Raw genomic sequence first — 22,818 nt, forward strand, 5'->3', positions numbered from 1 at the left:
TTCTGTATTTCTGGAGCATCATTGGTACCCTGAAATGCTTGTGGATTTAACAAATTGCTGTTATTAGAGGAACATGTAACTTTGCAGATACACGTTGATGTGCTGTCTCCAATCACCTTGGAAAGGACTAAACACCTAGGCGAGGCTGATTCTAGCAAATTGCTTCTCCCAAACCTCATAAAGCCATTAGCTTTTCATTTCAGAGCCATAACATGTCAAATAGATCACGGAGATGCCGGCCGGAGTTTCTGATTTTTCCCATATTTCAGGCTCTGAGGTTGATCGAGATGTTCAGAATTTCGCATTTGGGGATTGTTGTGGTAATTTGTGTGCCATTCTAATCTCTTCTGAGCTAAAATTGATTAACACTCTTAAAAATGGAAAAACAAAATTTAGCAAATTGCTGTGCTAATTAAGGTGAAAGCAAGCCACTCTGTCTCCCAGGGTCTCAGCACCAAGACTGTGGGGAAAAGCAGCGGGAGGGGAGGGGCAGCATCTGGCACAGAAGGAAGCTTCCGCCTCCTCTTTCGTCATTCTCTTTTCTTTTGGCAGCCGTGTGCTGTGTCCCTGGTGAGCCTGTGCCCTCTACTTTTTAAGAAATCACAAAGTGGTTGCACAAACCCCCAGTTCATATCCTGGCTTGCCACTGAAGAAACTACCTGATTTGGGTTCTGAGCCCTGGCGCTCTCAGCTGTCAAATGTGGGCCAGTGCGAGCCGCCCAGGAAGGGATCAAATGCGAGAACTCACGTGAAGGCCCGGCCATGCCTGAAATGCAGCAGGGTCTTCAATGCCCACTCCTCCTTGCAGCCAAGGCAGCATGGGGTTACAATGCTCCTGATTGTATGGCCTGTTATGAAATCCATGGAGAGTCGGGAGGTTGAAGGAGTAAGGCACCAGGGGCTATAATCTGCTCCAGGGAACCCCAGGGCTTCCGTGAGGTCTTGGAGGAAATAGGGGTGGCAGGGAGAAAGACTGCTGCTGATTCTCATGCCCACTGGAATCCAGTAGACCTGCTCGTCATGATTTTACGTACTGGATTTTTATCTATTTTAATTGAAGACTCCATGGCTTAAAAATACAATTTGATGTGTTCTAAAAGATATCATCTTCAGAGTCCTGTCCACTATACTGACTTCTGCTACTGGCTGTGCCGTGCACGGTCCCTAACACGTGCATTTTATTTCCCTACCAATTAAACACCTGTCTTCCACCGTCCTATATCCCATAGGCTGTGGTCAGAATCCAGTACGGACAACGAGTATGAAAGCATTTTATAAAACATAATTTTTCCATAATAATAATGATAACAGTAGTAATAATTTATACATAGTCCCACGCAACAAACCCCAAACCATGATCTACCCACTCCCCCCGACCTGAGCCTCTCCTGCCTCGTAGAATCACTGTCTGTCTACTTAGTTGCTCATCCAGAAGCAAGTTCGTCTTTGATAAGTCCCTTTCCCTCACTGTGTATCTACCCATTCCACATCTCAGCTTTTGTCGTTCTCCCCTGCCAGCGTCCTAGTCTAAGCATTTGTGATCTTTCCCCAGCACAACAGCAGTTTTTTTTCCAGACTCGTCTCTTTCCTTCTGTTCTGCTCCCTTCTCCTTGCCCAAATCTATTCTTCATCAGTAGCATGGGTCCGCTTTCCCAAAAGCAAACCCAACCACGCCACCCCACTTCCTCTGCGTAAAACCTTCAGTGACGTCCCCATGCCGTTAAGATAGAGACCAAAGTCCTTAACAGAGTCGCATTTCCCTGCATGCTCTGGCTCCTGCCTCCTTCCTACTTCATATTGCATCACCCCCAGCACCGTTGCCTACTCACTCCATCTCATGTTTCCTCTGCTCCTTCCCTCCTACCAGGTTATTTCTTCTATCTGTTAAACTCTGTTCCCCAGCCTGCCTTCTCTTCCCCCACTGCTAATTAATCCCAAGTTCTTTTGCATAAACTACATTTACTCAGGGAAACTTTCCCTGCCTCCATCGTAGGGGTTCCTTTGTTATATGTTCTCATAGGATCACGTGCATTTCTTCAGTAAACTCCTCACAGAGTATACTCTTTCATGCCTTTGTGTTATGAGCTGGTAAATGTCTGTCTCTCCCCTAGACAGTAGCCTCCACAAGGGCCAGGATCATGTCTGGTTTTCATCACCCCTGTACCCCCAATGCCTGGTGTGATGCCTGGCCTATGAAAATGTGTGCTAAATGAGTGATGCACAATAAACTCAGAGCTAGGTCTATTATTCTAAGAGTAATAAAGCCATTAGGAAGGGGTTTCTTTATCACTGTCAGGCCTCACCACATTCCTGAGGCCTGTTGTGCCTCAGGGCATGGGCAGACAGCCAGGTATTTGTCTACCAGTGATCCTGCGGTGGCATAAATAAGGCAGCTCCATCTGTACCAGCCCGTGTGAAGTCCCCAGAGCAGCCCGGGGAGAGGTGTCTTTCCATGACAGATACACAAGGAAGAGAACACATTAAAGCACCATCCATTAGCTGACATTAGAGAAGGAGGAAGAACAGGAGAGGACTGGACTCATGCTGTGTCCTGCAGATGCGATCAGGAAGTGTGTCAGACGGTACCCTCCGCAGACACACGGCTGCCTCCCCCGATGCGACTCTGAGAAGTCGCTTTGTACAGCTGTTGGAAATGGCATTGCTCAGAAATACTCCTGCAGGCCCCTTGTTATGTCTGTTAGCGCTGGAGAACGGAGTACTAGGAAAAGGAAGTTTATGAGGGATTGGGGCATGATTAAAAACGAACTGTGGGAAATTCGCGGTGGACGGGTACATTTCTCTCTGTAATGACCAATTAGTGTGGATTTGCAAATAGTGATCGCTCAGCCTGCCTGTCTCTGTGGCCTGTGAAATGCTCATGGGTCTGCCTGATGTTAACACAGCCCATTCATTTCCAGCCTCTGAGTCCCCATATCAACAGGCTACCAGGACTGAGTGTTTTTTGTGCTCCAAACTCCTGTCAAGACGTGCAACAGAGGAGATGGAGGGGGACTTATTTTTGTGTAGAGCTTTGCAGGTGGCGACATGCTGTCACTCACCTCTCACGACAACCCTGTGGGGTAGAGAGGGAAGTTTTATTACCTCCATCTCACAGGTAATTTATAAATTGAAGCACAGAGTTGAAGAGTATTTGCCTAAGATCAGGCAGGTAATAAATGCCAAGGCTGATATTTGAGTTTTCCCTTTCCGGATGAAATGAGATGAGATATGGGATTGTCTGATTCCATAGACATGAATGTGGAATGGATCTGAAGGAAGGGAGGGAGACGTGGACTGCAGCCACAGGGGAGTGAAGTTGTCGCTGTTGAGTTGCACTTGAACTCAAAATTCCTGTTTTCGGTGACTTTGGATCCCCTAGGCTGCGGTGTAACATCTGTTATTTCTGGAACACTTAATGTGTTTCTCGTGTTTTATCGGGTTCTCATAGAATGCTTACAAGTCTGTGGAGCAGGTCCTATTATTTTCCCCATTATACAGATAAGGAAACCGAGGCTTAGCAGGTTAAATAACCGACCCCAAGTCACGTACATAGCTAGTACCCGGCAGCACCAGGAGTAAAACCCAGAACTATTGGACTCCACAATCCATGCTCTTTCTCCTATGTTGTATTTCCTTCTCTGTGGCCTGTTTTTAAGCTAAGATACTATAATTGTGTCTAGACAGGGTCCTCTAAGCTCTCAGTGGTGGTCTTTTTCTGGTTGTTCTTGAAGAACAAATGTGATAAGCATGACCCCTGCATTTAAAGGCCTGCTGGGAATGGAGCTTCCTGCTGTGGATAAAAGTGTACCATACTAACGATGCTGCTGAGGTGTGGGACGGCCCCATCAGTCTCATCCAAGGATCATTTTCTAAACTAAACAGTCATGACTCTGGACAGTTCGCCTTCAATCAGCAATACGTATCTTGCCAGTTTTCAGACGAGACCCTGCATGCCTACCAGACTTTGATCTTTTCCCAGTTGGTCCAGAAAGTCACCCTCCTGCCACCACTGTGGCGAGGATGCTCCCAAGCTCGTGAAGGGAAGCTGCTGGGGGCAGGGGCTGTTTCATGATTCACCTGTCTAGCTGGGAGCCCTAATTTATCTCTTTTTCTCTTAGACCTGATGCCTGCTTGTTACCAACATCAGAAAGATCATGAAGCAGGATTCAGGACCATGGTTACAGAAAATATTGATGGTTGACTCTAAAATTGGCTTCCTACTCATACTCAGTTGCCTTTGTACTGATCTCTGTGGAGTATTGCATAGACTCTCTTTAGATAACAGCAATCTTTCAACACCCAGCTGTCCTTTGGGAGACAACTAGGGGGATGGATAAACTCCTGCCTCCCCGGTCTGTTCCTGGGAAGATATGCTTCCTGAATGATGGATTTTCAGCTAGGAGGGACTGATAACAACATGAGGTCATAGGGTCTCAACGTTAGAAGGAAGCCAATACTCAAGAGCTTTTTTAGGACAAATGAGGCCCAGGGGGGTTAGGCAAGTTGCCCAAGATCTCACATATGAATCCTTCCAACATGGTCCACTTCCTAAAATTGGGTCTGGGTTGTATCATTGTCGGGCCTGGATATAGTTCAAAGAGACCACACTTGGCAATGATTGAACTTCCAAGTGCAGGGACCAAATATCCCGATGGGGTGGAGCAGTTCCAGTTAGACTTGGCCTGCAGAGGAAAGATGTAACATCAGGGACATGTCTCCTGGAGGGCATGATGGGATCTAAGATGCCCTGCAGAAGAATGAGAAACAGAACAAGTTATGCGTGACCTTTGGAATTGCCTTGTCCAGTTTCCCTATAATATGGTACTACTGAGAGTGACACACGGAGCTTAATTGTCTTTCAAAATTGGTAGCTCGAGCTTCCCCTTTATTGGTGAAGATTAAATGCAGTTAAATGAGGCTATGTGCTTGGCACATAGTAGGCACTCTATTTCCTTCCCTTCCCCTTTGGAATATTTGAAGATAGCTGTAATTAACCTCTTAAATCTTCTCTTTTCCAAATCCACCATGTCAAAACACCTTCTCTTCCCTACAACAAAGGAACAAATGCCTGTTGATCTTTCATCAGAGGGGTATACATTTTGAGTTATTTTTCTAGAATAGTTATGGATTTATGTTCTTGTTCTTTCTCTCCTTTTGGGTCTCTATTATGCAGGAAGTCTGGCTTAGGTTAAATATTATGTCCAGATCTGGAAAAGTTGCCATTCTCCCTTTTTTTTTTTATTGTTTTTACTGGTTCCTGTATTCTCCATGTGGTTGGTGAATATGAGGGCTGATTCTCTAAGGCCACCTAGCACCCCTAGCCTTTTTGATGGGCTTTTCTCTCTCGTATAGTGAGGGGGAGATCACAGAAGGGACATGGATAAGTAAAATGTGTTTGAACATACCTTTCTGTATTTTGAAGACTGATCTTTGGCTTTTAAATATTAGACATGGAAAATTGTGGACAACCAAAAGAAATCATAATCTGCATTAGAAAAGAATCTTTCTGTGTCAGTTGTACAATTCACTTTTACTGGCAAATGTTTCTTTGTGTAATGGAGTATCCTAATGAATGGGCCCTGTCCCCTTTTGAGAATCATAGAGTCTTAATTAGGAAGGAACTTGGCATTCATCTGGCATAACCTTCCACTTTCTTCTATAATATTCTATGTAAATGGTCATTAATCTTCTCCTTTTGAATACTTCTGGAGATAAGAGATCATTACCTCCCCAAGACCTTGTTCCATATTTAGAAACTCTATTAGAAATATTTGCCTTGTGCTGTGCTGAGCTCTTCGTCTTTTTGATTCCCCGCATTGGTCCTGAGTCTTAGTAAAGACCAAATGCAAGTATATATACAATTGTCTGTTAACTCATCTGTCTTCCCCGCTAGATTGTGAAAACCAGGAGGGCTAGGCCTGTAACTTTTATCTCTATGCCCAGCCCTTAGGACAAAACCTGGCCAATAATGGCCTCCAACAAATGCGTGGGTTCCATACCTTGGGACTGCAGAGTGAGTCAACCAGTTGTTCGAAGACCTGGTATATCTACTGAGTCTTATCATCGCCATTCCTTCAACTATATCCTAAATAGTAGCACTGAGAGCCTAGTTGACACTTAAATATATCTTCTGATGTGTTTGTGTAATAAGTGGTTTCCAGGTTGCTGCCTTTCTGGAATGTGCTCACTTTTGTCTCTCTCTCAACCATTATCTGTGGTTCTTCAAAATACAGCAGTTATTCTGTATCTACGTATGTGACTTGCCCCACTGGGAGCTGTAATTTGTCTGAGCTCAGAGACTTAAATTCATTTAAAGCAATGAAGTCCCCTGACCTACCTTTTCCCTATCGTGAGCATTGATTTATTCCTATTTTCATTGCTGTGGTCTTCTCCTTCCTTCCCCTTGATAAAGAAGGTAATGCTTTCATGCACCATATTTCATTGTGTCCTCTCAAAAATCCTATGCTACTTGTTAATAAGGAATTTACCAAAGGAACTAGTAGAATGCTGCTAATCAGAGATAGAACTGATGCTAAAATCCAGTTCTTCTGGCCTTCAGTGCATTGCTGTTCTCTTGTACCCCAAATCTCACCCATCCAGAACTCGAGTTAAAAAAAAAAAAACTTCAATGATTCATGAGTATGGTTATAGTGATGGATTTTGGAATATATGGACCAAAAAAGAAAAAAAAAGAAGAGGAAGACAGACAGACCAGAGGTGTTTGATGTACAGTGATAAAGTGATAGGCAGGGTGAACTGGAAATTATGGTAAGGTTAGAAAATTTTTGCAGTGAGAGCAGGAGTCTTTGTCCAAATATTTTGAAAGGATACAAGGATGGATTTGGGGAGCAAAATATTAGAGCTTTGGTGTTTTAGGTGACATACATTATTTGGCATGTTACCCTCGGGTGGAGTGGCTGAGTTGGTGTGGTGCAAAATTAATGAAAATCAAGGTCTCCAGGCACTTAAGGCCGGGTTGTTGGATGGTCCATCCATAGGATGATGAAATCCAAGAAAAATTGTCAAGAGCTGAAAAAAATTCTATGCACGCAGATAAAAAGAGGCCCCTACAATCCAGGTGGAAATCAGCGATAAGTTGCCCACATCGGGGTATGCCCTAGAAAAATATTTGAATTATAAGGATTAAAAAAAAAATCCTTCCTTTAAGAATAATAACTCTCATTAATAAGAATTGATTATGTGCCAGCATAATAACTTTTCAAGCATAATCTTATTTGATCCCCACAATAAGCCTTGAGGTGAGTATAATTATTTTCATCCATTTCCAGGTGAGGAAATGGAAGCTTATAAAAGAGACTTGTTGAAATTACTCAGCATCGTGCAACCAAAATATAAATCTGGGAAGTCTGACTCTTGACTGGTGCTGTCCAATAGAAATATAATGGTGAATCATGTGTAATTTTAAATTTTCTAGTTGCCACATTTATAAAAGTAAAATGAAACAAGTGAAGTGTATTTTAGTTATATATTTTATTTAATCCTATAGTTCCAAAATATTATCATTTCAACATGTCATCAGTATTTTAAAGTACTAATGAGATATTTGACATACTTTTTTTCATACTGAGTCTTCAAAATCCAATGTATATTTTCCACATCTCCATTTGGACATATTGCATTTCAGGTACTCAACAGCCACGTATGGTTGGTGGTGATGGATGAGGAGTAGAGCGTGGTTTCCAAGGTTACAGATGCAAAAGGCAAGGGGTGGAGAGAGACATATTATGTTTGAAGAATAAAAAGTCTACCTCAGCTATTTCACTATAATAATAAATGTCCTAATAAAGTATCTACAGAGTTTTGAGCAAAAAAGATAGAGACCCAAGAATACTAGCCAAGTTCTCTCATGTTTAAAGGCAACAGAAAAAAATGATATGCTACACAAGAGCTCACAGAATATACACCAGTGTATACTTCTTGAAGATTGTATCATAAGTCATCTGCCAGCCAGCCGAAAAAGTACTCAAAATGAATATTCAAGAATGAGAAGTCTTGTTCCAAAGGGGCGAGCAGTATGTACTGAAAGAAGTTAACACAGAATGATCTATAAATAATTGTTTTAAGTCAGTTGCAAAGCTGAATGCAGATGCCAAAAGTTGCTGTTGAAAACATATACAAATAACCTGCTGATCACAGACATTTTAAAACAGCCTGGGAAGTATGGGTTGGGTTTAAAAGCTGATAAGTTTCTTGTGTTTTGTGGAGTAACTCAGATGGTGTTTTTTCAACCCTTCACTCTGGAAAAAAAAAGGAATATATTTCCAGAATGCTCAAAGGTGACCACTGGTAAAGTTATAAATAGAATTAAAACTAAGTTGTTGGAGATGATTACTGCAGATGAAACAAAGTCTATGTAAAATAGGAAGAAAAGAAAATGAGCAAGCAAGTAACCATGCTGGAACACTGGATATCCATTTGGGAAAAATATGAACCTTGACCCTCACTTTATACCATCTACAAAAATTAACTTGACATGAAACTTACAGCTAAATTTAAGAGCTACAACTATGGAACTAATAGAAGAAAACAGAGGAGAAAATCTTAACAACTTGAGATTAGGCAAAGATTTCTTAAATAGGATATGAAAAGCACAAACTAAGTATATATATACTGATAAATTGGACTTCATCTAAACTGATATTTTTGTCCTTCCAAAGACATTAATGAGTAAATAAAATGACAGGTCAGAGACTGGGAAGAAAATATTTGCAAAGCACGTGTCTGATAACAGATTTGTATCTGGAATATATAGAGAACTTTTACAACAATAACAAGAAGACAAACAACCCAGTTTAAAAATGGGCAACATATTTTAAGAGACACATTACCAAAGAAGACATAGGAGAGCCAGTAAATGCCTGAAAAATGCTCAGCACCATTAGTCATCAGGGGAATGCAAGTTACCATCACCATGAGATACTACTTCACACCCACTACAATGGCTAAGATTTAAAAGACTGACAATACAAAGTGTTGGTGAGAATGTGGAAGCATGGGACCCTCATATATGGCTGGTGGAAGTGTAAAATAGTATAACTACTTTGGAAAACAGGTTGTCAGTTTCTAGAAAAGTTAAACATATACTTACAGTATGGCCCAGCAATTCCACTCCTAGGTATTCATGGAAGAGAAATAAAATCATATGTGCACACAAAAATGTGTTTGTGAGTATTCCTAGCAGCTTTATTCATAGAACTCAAATGTCCATCAACTGGGGATTTGGTAAACAATTGTGGTATATCCAGTCAATAGAATGTTACTCAGCAGTGGAAAAGAATGAACTGACGATATATGCAACAATATGAATGAACCTCAAAAGGATTATGCTAAGTGAAAAAGCCAGGCACAAAGACTGAGTGTTATATGAGTCCATTTATATGAAATTCTTGAAAGCAAGACAGAAGTTACTAGGAGCCAGAGATTGCTGTGGTGGAGACTCCCTAAACAGGGGTATGAGGGAGCTTTTGGGGGTGATGGAATTGTTTTATAAAGTCGTTGCTGTGGTGGTTACAGATTGTATACATTCATTGAATTGTACTTTTAAAAGGAGGTCATTGTATCTAATTTTTTTCTCAAAGCTGAAAAATAATGCATAAAAATACTGTTAGAGAAGCGAAACCTAACATCATTTATTTTAATAAATATAAATTCTTTCACTCTTCTATTGTTGGACAAAAACTCTGATGCTTGATTAAATAGCAGTATCTTAACTATCTTCAAGAAAGACATCGAAAATAAATTATAAAATTTAAAAATAAAATTTATATTAGGATATCTCAGACATATGACACAAATATGTTGTGGATATATTAATTTCAGACTAATTCAAATATAATAAAATGTATTTAATTAGGTAAATTAATAATTTTGAATTATCAAGTGTAATATCCATAAGAGGATATAGTAGCCAAGTTATTTTCCAAGTAGAAAGCTTCCAAATATATAAAGCAAAATGATAGAAATATATGATATATTGAGAGTTTCAGCCACTAAAAAGGCAAATCATATTGTTAATGACAAAGATGATTTTAAAAATGTAGTCAATATCAATAGATATCAAAGTTTGTATCTGTAAAATGGAATAAAAATGGATCTTCAAGTGTTCATGAAAAAAATTACATATATTGAGGGCACAAGAAAAATCGCATTAAATTTCAAACCATGAAAATAATATAGGCGCCACACTCTTGGCCACAATGCAGTGAAACTCCATATTAGAAACAAACTTTTAAATGGGAGGTTCAAGATACTTGGAAATTAGGGGAAGGTGATGAATTTTTCTAAATGCTTATTTAATCTAAAAGGAAATAAAAACTAAAATTATAGCCTGTTTTGAAAACAGCAAAAGAGGAACATTTCACACTAAAGTTTATGGAATGTGCCCAAAGCTGTTACTGGAGAAATTTTAATAGCCCTCAGTGCTTTCATTATTTAGAAACAAAGATGATGATAAATGAGTCTCACATTCTACTTGGTAATTTAAACAAGAAGCGTGGCACAGACCTGAGGAAAGCAAAGGGAAATAAAGTTAACAGCAGAAGTCCATGAAATAAGAAAAATTAAAAACAGAAAATTAAAATTTTGAAAGCTGGCTCTATGGATAAGAAAATGGCATACCTCTGGCAAATGGAATAATAACAATGGAGAAATATTAATAAGCTAAATATTAATAAGCTAAACAGTGAATAAGATGGTATACAACAATATACATAGAAAAATGGTCATAAAATAACAGTAATAACCAACATTTATTTGGCACTTATCGTGTACCAGATCCAGTACTAAGCATTTACTATGGATTATCTCATTTAATTCTCACAACAACCCTTTAAAATGAGTGCTGTTATGATCCCATTTTGCAGGTGAGGAACCTGAGACTAGGGGCAGCTTGGCCAAGACAAGACAGGGGAGGAAAGAGGAATGGAGCCCTTCAGCCTGGTTGTGGGTTCAGGTTTTAGCCCTTACGACGTGACACTGTAAAACCCCATGTTGGTTGATGAAAGCTTTGAGGTGGACTTCTGTGTTGTCCTGAGATAATGTTTGCACTTATTGCTGCCAGTGACCCTGAGGTACTCTCCGTTCTAATTACTTTGAATTATGTTCTCCACTTGAGGTTGTCAGATCTAACAGACAGCTTCAGTTCAGAGCACATGCCATTGTATGGTACAGCTTCTAGGCGCTAATTCTCAAGACTCCCTTCCCCACAAGCAGCCACCTTTCGCCCTCAAGCTAAAGACCAGTGTATTTCCTGGCTTTTCTCTTCTGTGTGCTGGCGTTTGTTTCTAGATGACCTTCATGCAGAGAATACAGCATTTGGGGGCCTCACTTGATGCAGTGTCTCCTCTCTGACTCCTTATTAAGCCAGACCATGGATGGGCCTTATCTTCTCTCTCCTGCACCTCCACCCACAACAATGAAAGCAGAAGTTCAAGGGCTGCTTCTCTCACTTGGTTCAGGAATTACTTATAGTCTAACTTTCTTGCTTCTAATATTTGTAGTTTTGCCTTTATGCCAACTTAAGTTATGTGTATATAGTCACGCATCGCTTAACAACAGAGATACGTTCTGAGAAATGCATCCTTAGGTGATTTCGTCATTGTGCGAACATCGTAGAGTGTGCTTACACAAACCTGAATGGTATAGCTGACCACAGACCTAGGCTATATGAGACTAATCTAATGGGGCCACCGTCGTATATATAGTTCGTCGTTAACTAAATGTCGTTATGTGGCGCATGACTGTATATATAATATATACTGTAAAGTATATAATACATATAATTGTATGTACATAATGTATAATATACCTTTTAATATATACTATATGTTAGGTATATATAATATATACACTATGTATATATTATGTAAAATATAGTATATAATATTGTACATATTGTTATATATATGTATGTATTATGTATATCGCCAAGAGGGGTTTGGGGTTATCTAGAGCACCATGTTACCTGAAATAGAAGTCTTCCCTCCCCGCTTCCTTCCCCATCTGTTGTTTAGAGCTCAGTTTAAATCTCAAGGAGGGGCCGGCCCTGTGGCTTAGAGGTTGAGTGTGCGCGCTCCGCTGCTGGCGGCCCGGGTTCGGATCCCGGGCGCGCACCAGTGCACCACTTCTCCGGCCACGCTGAGGCCGCGTCCCACATACAGCAACTAGACGGATGTGCCGCTGTGACATGCAACTATCTACTGGGGCTTTGGGGAGAAAAATAAATAAATAAATAAATAAATAAATAAATAAAAGAAGCTTTAAAATAAATAAATAAATAAATCTCAAGGAAACTATTCTTGGCCATCATTCTGTTAATGTTTGGGTTCCCTTGCTATAGATTGTCCCGCGACTCTGCTTCCTTCTTCATAACACTTGTTACTGTATAATTATTTGTTGAACACCTTCCTTGAATAATTATTTGTTAAATACCTTCAACACCTTGGTATTGCTTATGAGTCTGACTCATCCACCACCATGTGAAGTCCACATGGATGGACCCCCTCTATTCTTAACCACCCTGTCCCTATTGTTAGCATAGTGCTTGCACATAATTGACTCTAAGTAAATGTTTGAATGCAGAAGTCTTAATGAGGATACTGAGGCTTATCCTCCACTCAGCAAGGAAGAGTCCGAGGAGCAGTTACTTCTATCTGTTGTGAATATGAAAAGAAAAGAGTGATATGTTATGTTCTGGGTATCTATCAACCTTTGCTCAAGGAAGAATTTCCAACCTGTAGAGAAAGGATGAATTATACACAAAAGGCATTATTGTGAAGACTGAGCATTTGGGAAAAGATCAAATAGGATATTGCCAGATACAAAAAATAAATTTTGGATTGATTAAAGACTTAAGTTTAAAAACAGAAACATTAAACAAAACTAGAAGAAAAATACGAAAATTTTCACCTAAAGTTGATAATTTGTATATGCCCAAGAGAAATGGAAAAAAAAATGGTCAGAGGAAAACTCTAGTAGATATTATTAATTGAAATGGAAAAAAACAAGGGGAAAATTCTGAATGTCCTTCAGCAACTAAAACAAAATTAAATGGCAAGTGATAAGTTGGGAGAATTATGCTTGAAACAGACATAGCATATAATATATAAAGAGCTCTTGCAAATCAATAAGAGAAAATAAACCAATGGAAAAATGAGTAAATGATAAGAATGAAGGAAATCACAAAAGAATAAAAGCAAATGGTAAATAAAAAAAAAAGTAATGACATCACTAATTATTCAAAGAAATAGGAAAATACGATTTTTATATCTAAATCTCAAAGGCTTTAAAACTCTTATTACTCAGTGTTCGCAAATATCCATTGGGACCAAATCTGATGATTCGTGTCTGTTGTAAGTTAACGTCAGAATAGCTTTTAACAGTTTGGTGATACTCATCAAGATTATTAAAAAATATATACAAGCAGTATGATGCAGAAATTCTTTGCCCTGAGAAAATAGAGATGAAGTCAAAGGATTTCCTCAGGGTATTATTCTTTTACAGTAGCAAAAATTAGACACACCCTAAATCCCAACTAGTGAAAAGGCAGAGAGATTATGGTACATGCTCATAATGGGACATTTGAAGCTTTTCAGAATCACTTTTTTGAATAAGATTTTTATTGATTTAATTACAAAGTTGAATGTTACTTGAATAAATGAAAATAAAAAATACTTGTGGTATAATAGTTAAGTTAAAAAAAAAGCACAAGGGAAACTAAAGAAAAAATAAACAAGTGGGACTTTATCAGATTAAAGAGCTTTTATAAGACAAATGAAACCAGAATCAAGATGAACAGACAACTAGCCAGCTGGGAGAGAATATTTGCAAAACATACATCTGACAAAGGGTTGATCTCCATAATATATAAAGAACTCACACAACTGAACAACAAAAAAACAAACAACCCGATCAAAAAATGGGCAGAGGAAATGAACAGACACTTCTCCAAGGAAGATATACAGATGGCCAATAGGCACATGAAAAGATGCTCAACATCACTAATCATCAGGGAAATGCAAATCAAAACAACACTAAGATACCACCTCACGCCCGTTAGAATGGCTATAATCACCAAGACAAAAAACAACAAATGTTGGAGAGGATGTGGAGAAACAGGAACCCTCATACACAGCTGGTGGGAATGCAAATTGGTGCAGCCTCTATGGAAAACGGTATGGAGATTCCTCAACGAATTAAAAATAGAGATGCCCTATGAACCAGCCATCCCACTACTGGGAATCTATCCAACGAACCTGAAATCAACAATCCAAAGAGGCTTATGCACCCCTGTGTTCATTGCAGCATTATTCACCATAGCCAAGAAGTGGAAGCAACCTAAGTGTCCCTCGACTGACGATTGGATTAAGAAAATGTGGTATATATATACAATGGAATACTACTCAGCCATAAAAAAAGACAAAATCGTCCCATTTGCAACAACATGGATGGGCCTGGAGCGTATTATGTTAAGTGAAAAAAGCCAGAAAGAGAAAGACAAACACTGTATGATCTCACTCATATGTGGAATATAAACCAACACATGGACAGAAAAAACTGGACTGTGGTTACCAGGGGCAGTGGGGGTGGGGGATGGGCACAAGGGGTGAAGGGAGTCATATATATGGTGATGGACAAACAAAAGTGTACAACCCAAAATTTCACAATTTTAGAAACCATTAAAACATCAATAAATAAAAAAAAAAAAGCACAAAGCTACTTCCCCCCAAATTTAAAGGCATCTATAGAGTTATATAATTATTTAAAAAGGAAGAATGTAATGGCAACATTTAATAGGTTCCCTTTGGGAACAGGGATTCTAGTGGTTTGTTTTTTTTTTTTCCTTTTATTACATTTTACAAAATTTCTATAGCGGCACAGTTTTTTAAAAATATTTTTTTTTCTTCTGAAAGAAGGGAAGGAGAAAAGGAAAGAGAAAATAGTGACCTCAAACAGATAGGTGTCCAGAAGAGAAACTTTGTTTCTCCCAGTGTGATGGGCAGCTCTGAGTGTTCCTGGGTGTGAGAGCATATGTGCACTGAGGGATCCAGCCTGTGTGTGGGTCGTGGCTGTCAGAGGTGCCACCATTTCTGTCAGAGAGGCTTGTGGGTGAGAATCTGGTTGGAGGAGCACCCAGGAACTCCTTGGGGCCTTGTGTGCATTAACGAGCCCACTTCTTTTATTTAGATCATATTTGCAGTGTCTTTGTGGGACAGGTAAAGGAGCATGAATGGGAGAGAGGTCACTGAGGACTCACTTCACCTGTGTGTGGCCCCAATGACTCTTGCATGCATTATCTCTGTGGTCAGTTTCCTAGTCTTTCACATGATGATCTGATGTCAATTAGATTACTTTTGGTGCAAGTAAACAAAAAAGGAAATACCGAAATACCGCAGTCAAGATGATTAAACAACCTAATCATTTTCTCACATAGCAGGAAGCCCAGAAGTTGGCAGTTCCAAGAGTGATCGTCGTCGTCTTGGGAGTTCTCTTGGGGTCCTCTTGGTCACAGGGGTCATAGCAAATCCAGCGGCAGCTCCTCACAGACAGCGGAGAGGAAAAGAGAGCGCCTTATTGCTCTTGCCCTCTCTCTATCAGGGAGGGAAGCTTCTCCCCAGACTCTCCCAGCAGACTTGCCCTCAGGTGCCTTGGCCAGGATTGTGTCATATGCCCACGTCCTAGCTACAGGGGAGCCTGGGAAAGGGAGGGTTTCTGTGTGTCTGTCTGTATGTCTGTTATGTCCGTGTCTGTCTGTTTTCAGTAGAGAATTGAAAGTGTGGCTCTGGGTAGACACTGAGCAGAGTCTCTCACACTTCCCTGTGTAGGTTTGTTGTGAGAAGAAAACGCATATTTAGAAAGCAAGGATTATCTATCTATCTATCTATATATATATAAGTATTGCTGTCCCCTCACTTTCTCTTTTTATCCTGTGACTTCTAACTACTTTGGAGATTGGGTTGGATAACTTTGTTAGGATTTTCTGAGGCACTTAATCTGTACGTGGGGAAGGTGTCAGCCCCTCCAAGATGAAGGTGGCTGGACTGCCCATAGTTTCCATTTTCTCAGTAGTACAGGGAAACTGGCTGGCTTAGAACACCTCGTGCTAACTCTAATTAATAGGTAGCTGAATTCTCACCTGATTAAGAGGAAGCAACTCAGGTCCATACCTTGGTAGAAATCAATCAGTAGATAAGGATTTGTTGAATGGACACTATTCTGGGAGAATTCAGAGGTAGAAAACTGATGTCTTCTCCAAGAGTTTAGTGAAAACTAACGAAATGGGGAACAGTGCAATACCAGTCAGAGACTAGCTGGATGGTCAAAGATGGCTTCCCAGTTGGGGAATGGGGATGGGGAAATGGGACTTGGAGCTGGGCCTGGGGGCTAGTGTGATTTCCAGAAGCGAACTGGGGCAGGAGGTTGTTCCCTGTGCTAGGTACATCATTATCAAGACACAGAGGGTTTGAGGAGTGTGGAGAGAAGGCATAGAGCTTTTTATCTTGCTGCGTGAATTAATGACAGGCTTTCGTTGCTCGAAGAGGAGAATACCTTTTCTCAAGCAGAACTCCTCTGCCTGCTTATTATCTGCTGAGCCTAGCTATAAAACTTAATACCCTTATCATTGCACTTTTTCTGTCAGGAAAGAAAGAAACACATTTCTCTTATCTGCCTGGCACTTCCCTCTGTTTTTCACTTATGAAGACTACACTTTTTGATAGTAGAAGAAACTAATAAACCAGATCACTAAAACGATCACCTAGGACTGCTCAGGATGCCCATAGTTGGATATTTTTACCTTCTAGACTTCAATATCCATATAGTCAATATGTCCACATTTGAATTAAAAGCAAACAAATTGAATGCCTAATAGATGCGAAGGATCTTAGAAAGCACTAGGGGAGTTTCTGAGTAAAAATAGTTAACCTACCGCAAAGGATGGATACATGTGTCCTGGAGTAAGTTACCTACGGAGCAAACAAGGCAGACAGAAGTAGACTTAGCAGTGGATGAGTGTGGACCCAACTGGCCTTATATTTGGAAAATTGAGCTTTCATTTTGCAGTGTGCAGAATCCATTTTAAAATCAATGTCCTTGACCTGTTCAAGGTGTTCGAGGGCAGAAGAGGGAGCTGGATGGGATAGGCATTATGAAATTCCTTCCTAGGGTTCTGTTTCTCTTGTTTATTAGATATCTTGCAACAGAATGCCAACGATGCCCTGTGGGGTGTTGCTAAAATGAACATGTAAGCCCAAGACCCTGATCTTAAGGTTCTCAGGTCCACTGACATAGTGACAGTATAGATCCTGGGGGCAGGATGTCTTAGTGGATGAGTAGAAAATCAAGAAAGAATAGAATTGCTTCATCTCCTCCAGACTTATGATTCTGACAATTCCCAAAGAGAAGGTACAGAAATGTTTTGGTAAAAAGCTCCTTCCAGGGGCCGGCCCCGTGGCTTAGTGGTTAAGTGCGCACGCTCCGCTACTGGCGGCCTGGGTTCGGATCCCAGGCGCGCACCGAGGCACCGCTTCTCCGGCCATGCTGAGGCCGTGTCCCACATACAGCAACTAGAAGGATGTGCAACTATGACGTACAACTATCTACTGGGGCTTTGGGTGGGGGGGAAGGAGGAGGATTGGCAATAGATGTTAGCTCAGAGCCGGTCTTCCTTAGCAAAAAGAGGAGGATTAGCATGGATGCTAGCTCAGGGCTGATCTTCCTCACCAAAAAAAAAAAAAAAAAAACCTCCTTCCATAGACTGCCTTCTTCCTCTCCAGGTGACTGCCTTGAGAGGCAGACTGATTTTAACAGCTGATTTGACAGGGTTTGGACATGTTGGATATGGTATTAGAGAGAGGGAGGAATCAAGTTGGACTCCTAAAATTCTGGAAAAAGCTGGTGGGTGCATGGTGGTGTCATCTAAGATGGAGGAAACTGAGGAAGGGGCAGGCTTTAGTGGGAAGAGCAAAAGTTCTGTCTGGCATCTGGACATCCACTTAGAGGTAGTAGGTAGGGAGTATACTACATATGACTGGGAGCTGTCCAAAATGGAGAAGCGCTCATACTTCTTTAATCATTAATGTGATTTTCCCCCTAAATAATTGCATAATGCTGGATCAGCAGGTGTATAAGTGGGCCATTCTCGAGGCATCTTGCTAAGAGGTGTGCCCCAGTTGGAGCACAGCTCAGTACATCCTGAGGCTGTGATCCAGCAGAAGGAATCCACCCACCTCTTTTTGTGTAGGGCAAGTGTGAGAATGCTGTTGACCTAGTGAAGTTAACATTTGGGGCTCAGGTACGAGGGGGCCTGAGCTTAGGTGAAAGTGTTTAGAAGAATGCTAAGCAATGAATGACTCTCCAGCCCCTGGAACTTGGAGTCTTCGTTCAGTATGAAGATGAATTTAGGATGAGGCTTACCTGTGGGAAAGGGGGTGCCTAGATCTAGTGGAAAGGTGGAATCCTTCTTGCTGGGAGCAGGGCAGCCATGGTCCCTGAGAGCTCCTTGCCGCCGCCCAAGAGAAACCTCCATGAAACAGCCGCTGGACAATCTTGCTTGTTTAAACTTTATATCCCTTCATTTATAAGCCTCATTTAATCCTCTTTCTTATTTGTGGAAGTATGGAGTTGTCACTTTTTCGTCCTTCAAGTCAGGATCCAGACGACTTTAAACACATTAAACTCTCACCTCCCTCTTCCTCCAAGGTAGTTCGTTGACTCTGGATAATATAGTATTTTCTAATAGGTCAAAACTGAAGCAAAACTTGTACTCTCATATGAAGATCAAATCAAGATTCTGCTTGTTCATCCAAACACATTTTTGTAAGTTTTCATTAGTACTTTTGAACAAGGTATCTCAGCTATTGATGTCCTTGGCAGGTAATTTTTTGTTGTAGGGGCTGTCTTGTCTGAGGATGATCGTGTGTAGCACAACCAAAAATGTCTCCAAGCATTGCCAAGTGCCCCTTAGGGGGCAGAATCACCCCTGGCTGAGAACTACTGCAGTAGAATATGAAAAAATTAGAGATGACTCCACTGTTTAGGCAAGCCCTGACTAAGATGCTTTTGAAGACAATGGGATGGAAAATTCAAGTGACTGAAGTCAGAGACCAGCCAAATAGACTTATGTCTCTTTATTCCCAGCCACATGAAACATGAACAACATGCAGATGTTGCCTGTTCTGGACACATTACCTGTGGACCCTATGGTGGTATCCATTCATAACTATCTTAGCTCATTTGGCACACTAAGGGGCTAGATTCTCTTTGTTCTCTAACTGAAACATGGAAAGCAAGCCAGAATTATTTCTGAACAAAGACAACTTTCAGTGGGAAACTTGGAAACATTTCAAGTTTTCATCCCTTGTTGTACCATGTCACCAACTTGATTTTGGGAAAGGTGCACACAGGGGTGGAAATGTGAGTTTTCTTGCTTAAGCACAGTAGACAATACTTCACAGCCTGTTAACTCCATTGCCTTCCCATGATCAAGTCAAAGCATGACATGGGCGTCAGAAGGCCCTGGGCCTCGTTAAAGTGATTTTCCTGAATGTCAGACGAGGTGAGTTTCAACCCTACCATTTACCAACTGTATAACTTTGGACAATGATGCTTTAAAGTCTTAGTTTCCTAGATGTGAAATGGAGATGCAAATTCCTTAGTTGCTTAATTCATAGAATTATTTCAAGAATCACATGAAATAATAGAGCTGAAACTGCTTTGCAAACTAGAAAATGCTTTACATACATTATTATTATCATCATCATCATTCCTATTATCATTTTTGAAAGATGGACGTCTTCACAAACTGACCTGTTAAATATCCTTTTGTATACTCAACTCCCTTGGCTAAAAACTCATCTAACTAGGATATTTTCATTGGATTTAACCACTCAGCCAGGCTGAATGCAAGAACTCCAGTGGGTTTTCAGTCTGCTCGCTACTGGCTAAATAATATGTTCGAAGAGAAAATAACAAGCAATGATCAACATCTTATTCATAGGCATAATAGCACTTCTGAAACTCCCCTTTCTCATCCCCTATTATTATTAACATGGTGTTATTACTTAGCGTACATTGTGTCTCAGAGTGTACTTGTTGCCTTTACATTATATATACATAATATGTAAGCCCTACTCTCCAAAACCAGCCATTATAAAGAAGCGAGAGGAAATCACCAGTGGTGGCAGATGTGGTAAGGTGCTGGCATCTCGAGCTCGTTCACTGTGATCAGGCTTTTATTCTACTTGTCATGTAATGAAATACTCCCTACTTTCAGATTCAGGATTACCGAGCGGCTCACGAGTGCAGATTCTGTGAGGCACTCTGTAGGTGCGTCTACATCCATCATTTTGTTTTCAGTCTCCCAGAACAAGTAAGGAGCTTTGTCTCTATTTCTCAGATGCAGAATCTGAGTGTCAGAGATGGGAACTGACCAGATTCCCACTTGCGTTTTCAACCTCTGAGTGCCATGCTCATTTCCTTATTTCATGTTGCTTCCAGATCAAGAATGCTTAAATATTCCCTCACCAAAGCATTAAAAAGAAACAAACAAAAAAAGAACTATGTATATAGGAACTTGACAATGTCTGTGCAGACAACAAAAAAGAACCAAAGTTACAGAGGTGTGCCGTTCATTTGAGTCTTGATTTTCCCAGCTACAAGTTAGAGTTGATTGGTTGGTTCATTTCCTCAATTGTTGGGTACCTCAAGATGGATTGCTTATAAGAATCTCTTGATAGGCTTTAGTAACACAAAACAACACCCAAAAAAACAATGCCAGGGCCCACCCTTGACTGCACATTAGCATTGCTTGTGATCTTTATCAAACCAGAAGGAGCAGCAATGCAGGGCCCCACCACTAGAGATCCCACATTGGTTTTTCTGGGGCCGGCCTCGTGCTGGGCCCCGGTGATTCTAATGTGCAGCCAGTGCTGGCCCATGGCTCCAGCCGGTCTTCGTCAGTGGTCTGGAGAAGGGCATCCAGACTCCAGTCAGCCTGCGCTCTGGACTCTTGACAGCACTGTTCATAGAAAGACTGAGCATCAGAGGCTGAGACTTTCTCAGGCACACTCTTTAGGTTCTGAGGAACAGAAATGACAAATCCATTTTACCAGTCTTTTTGGATCTAGACTGATTTTTCAAGCTTCCCTTTCTGCTTTTTATTTTGGTGTTATTGACAGTTTTCTTAGTAGAATGTTACTGGCCACTTGCACTCCTGTAGATGTTGGAGAAACATTTGTCCTGAGGAGGTCTGTACCCCTTCATTAGTTGCATCGACTATAACTATGTTGGACTGTTCATTTGTACTACAAGTATTAGCTCCGTAAATAGTCACCTTCGCTTTTGCTGATTTTACTTCCCATTACAGGTGCAGTTAGTTGCTCCATCCCAAGAATTCTAGGAAGACTTTATATACAGCTTTCACTGCCTAATGATCATTTGAATATCTTGAGTCAGTTTCCAAAATGATTAAGATATTTGGAATGAGGTGAAACTGATTTTCAGTCCCAGCTCTTGTAATTCTTTACAATTGTATGATTTCCTTGATGTCTACTTTATAGAGTATTGTGTGAATTAAAAGAATATTTATAAATTGTTTATAGTGTCTGTTACATAGTGAGCATTCCGAAAATGTGATATGATTGTTATTATCATAAATATAATAATACTCTTTTCCTTTTAACTGGGATCTCCTAAAAAATAGGATCATTCCACATATGCTATTCTTCCTTAGCATCTAATACAGAGTTTGGCACACACATGAATGTTTGGATAAATGAGTCACTTTCAGAATTAGGTGATTTTTTTTTTTGAAGGGGGATTTAGAGTATTAGGAATTTCTTTGATCAGTAACCAAATCCCCAGTGGAAGTAAAGGCTTAATGGAATTATCTTGTACCACATACCATCCTCTATAGTAGTTTCTAAGGGTGACATACTTTTCCCTTCTGTGGGGGGAGACACAAGAAGGGTATGTATGGTACCCTGTATGGTAAATGGTATGGTAAATTCTAAGTCTATGTATGGTAAATTTCTAAATCTAGACAAGTTAGACAGCTATACTCAATACCTGGTTTCCTTGACAACCCTTCAGATAAATAATAAGGGCCTATTATGGGGGGGTGAATGTCAATATAACCACAGTCTTAAGTCCTCTGAAACAAGGCTTCAAGCTCAAGGTTAAAATATTTGAAATTATAATAAATAGACCATTGGTGAATGTTTGTTAGATGTGTTACCAGAGCTGAGTAAAGGCATCATCTTTTCAGGGGTGACCAGTGAAGAGGGTCTTTTTGGCTGTTAGCCAGGAGAAATTCTGATTGACACTGACAAGGGTTTCCTTTGGATCTTTTTACTACACCAGGAGAGTTTTGCCTTCCATGTTTTGTGAAAGAAAACAGTTTTTAAACCAACCAGAAATTAATTAAGTGGCACCTCTGGTTCATCATCTTCCTTAACCCTCTTTACCTGCTGGGGGTTGCCTTCCCAGGCGTTTAGAGTTAAATTGACCTGCAGGGTGGATCTCTGAAGCTGGGAACAGAGTGTCACAGGCAAGGGCTTCACCTCCAAAGGATTACAAAGCCCTCTGAAAATGAAAAACACCTCATTAATGCCGAGCAGCATGGTGCCTCGTTAATTGCCACCTATGAGGCTGCCCTTTAGATGATTCTCTGTGAAGGAGGCAGAGAGACTGGGAAAGAAGGAATGGGGGTGAGAGTGAGAGCATGGACAGAGTGCGCCCCAAATCTCTAGATGAACTTGAGAACAGATCACTGTCATGTTTTCTGATTAAACTGCCTTCTGA

General features: G+C 40.5%; 1 protein-coding gene across 6 annotated transcripts in view; it reads left to right on the forward strand.

Annotated features, from left to right (window-relative positions):
* The window catches only part of LARGE1 (LARGE xylosyl- and glucuronyltransferase 1), a 529,018-nt gene that overhangs the window by 269,148 nt on the left and 237,052 nt on the right, over positions 1–22,818 (forward strand). The gene's annotated exons all lie outside the window — the stretch shown is intronic.

This window comes from Ceratotherium simum, chromosome 25, assembly GCF_057802395.1.
Source record: "Ceratotherium simum simum isolate JZ-2026a chromosome 25, ASM5780239v1, whole genome shotgun sequence".
In the NCBI taxonomy this organism is placed as follows: Eukaryota; Metazoa; Chordata; class Mammalia; order Perissodactyla; family Rhinocerotidae; genus Ceratotherium; species Ceratotherium simum.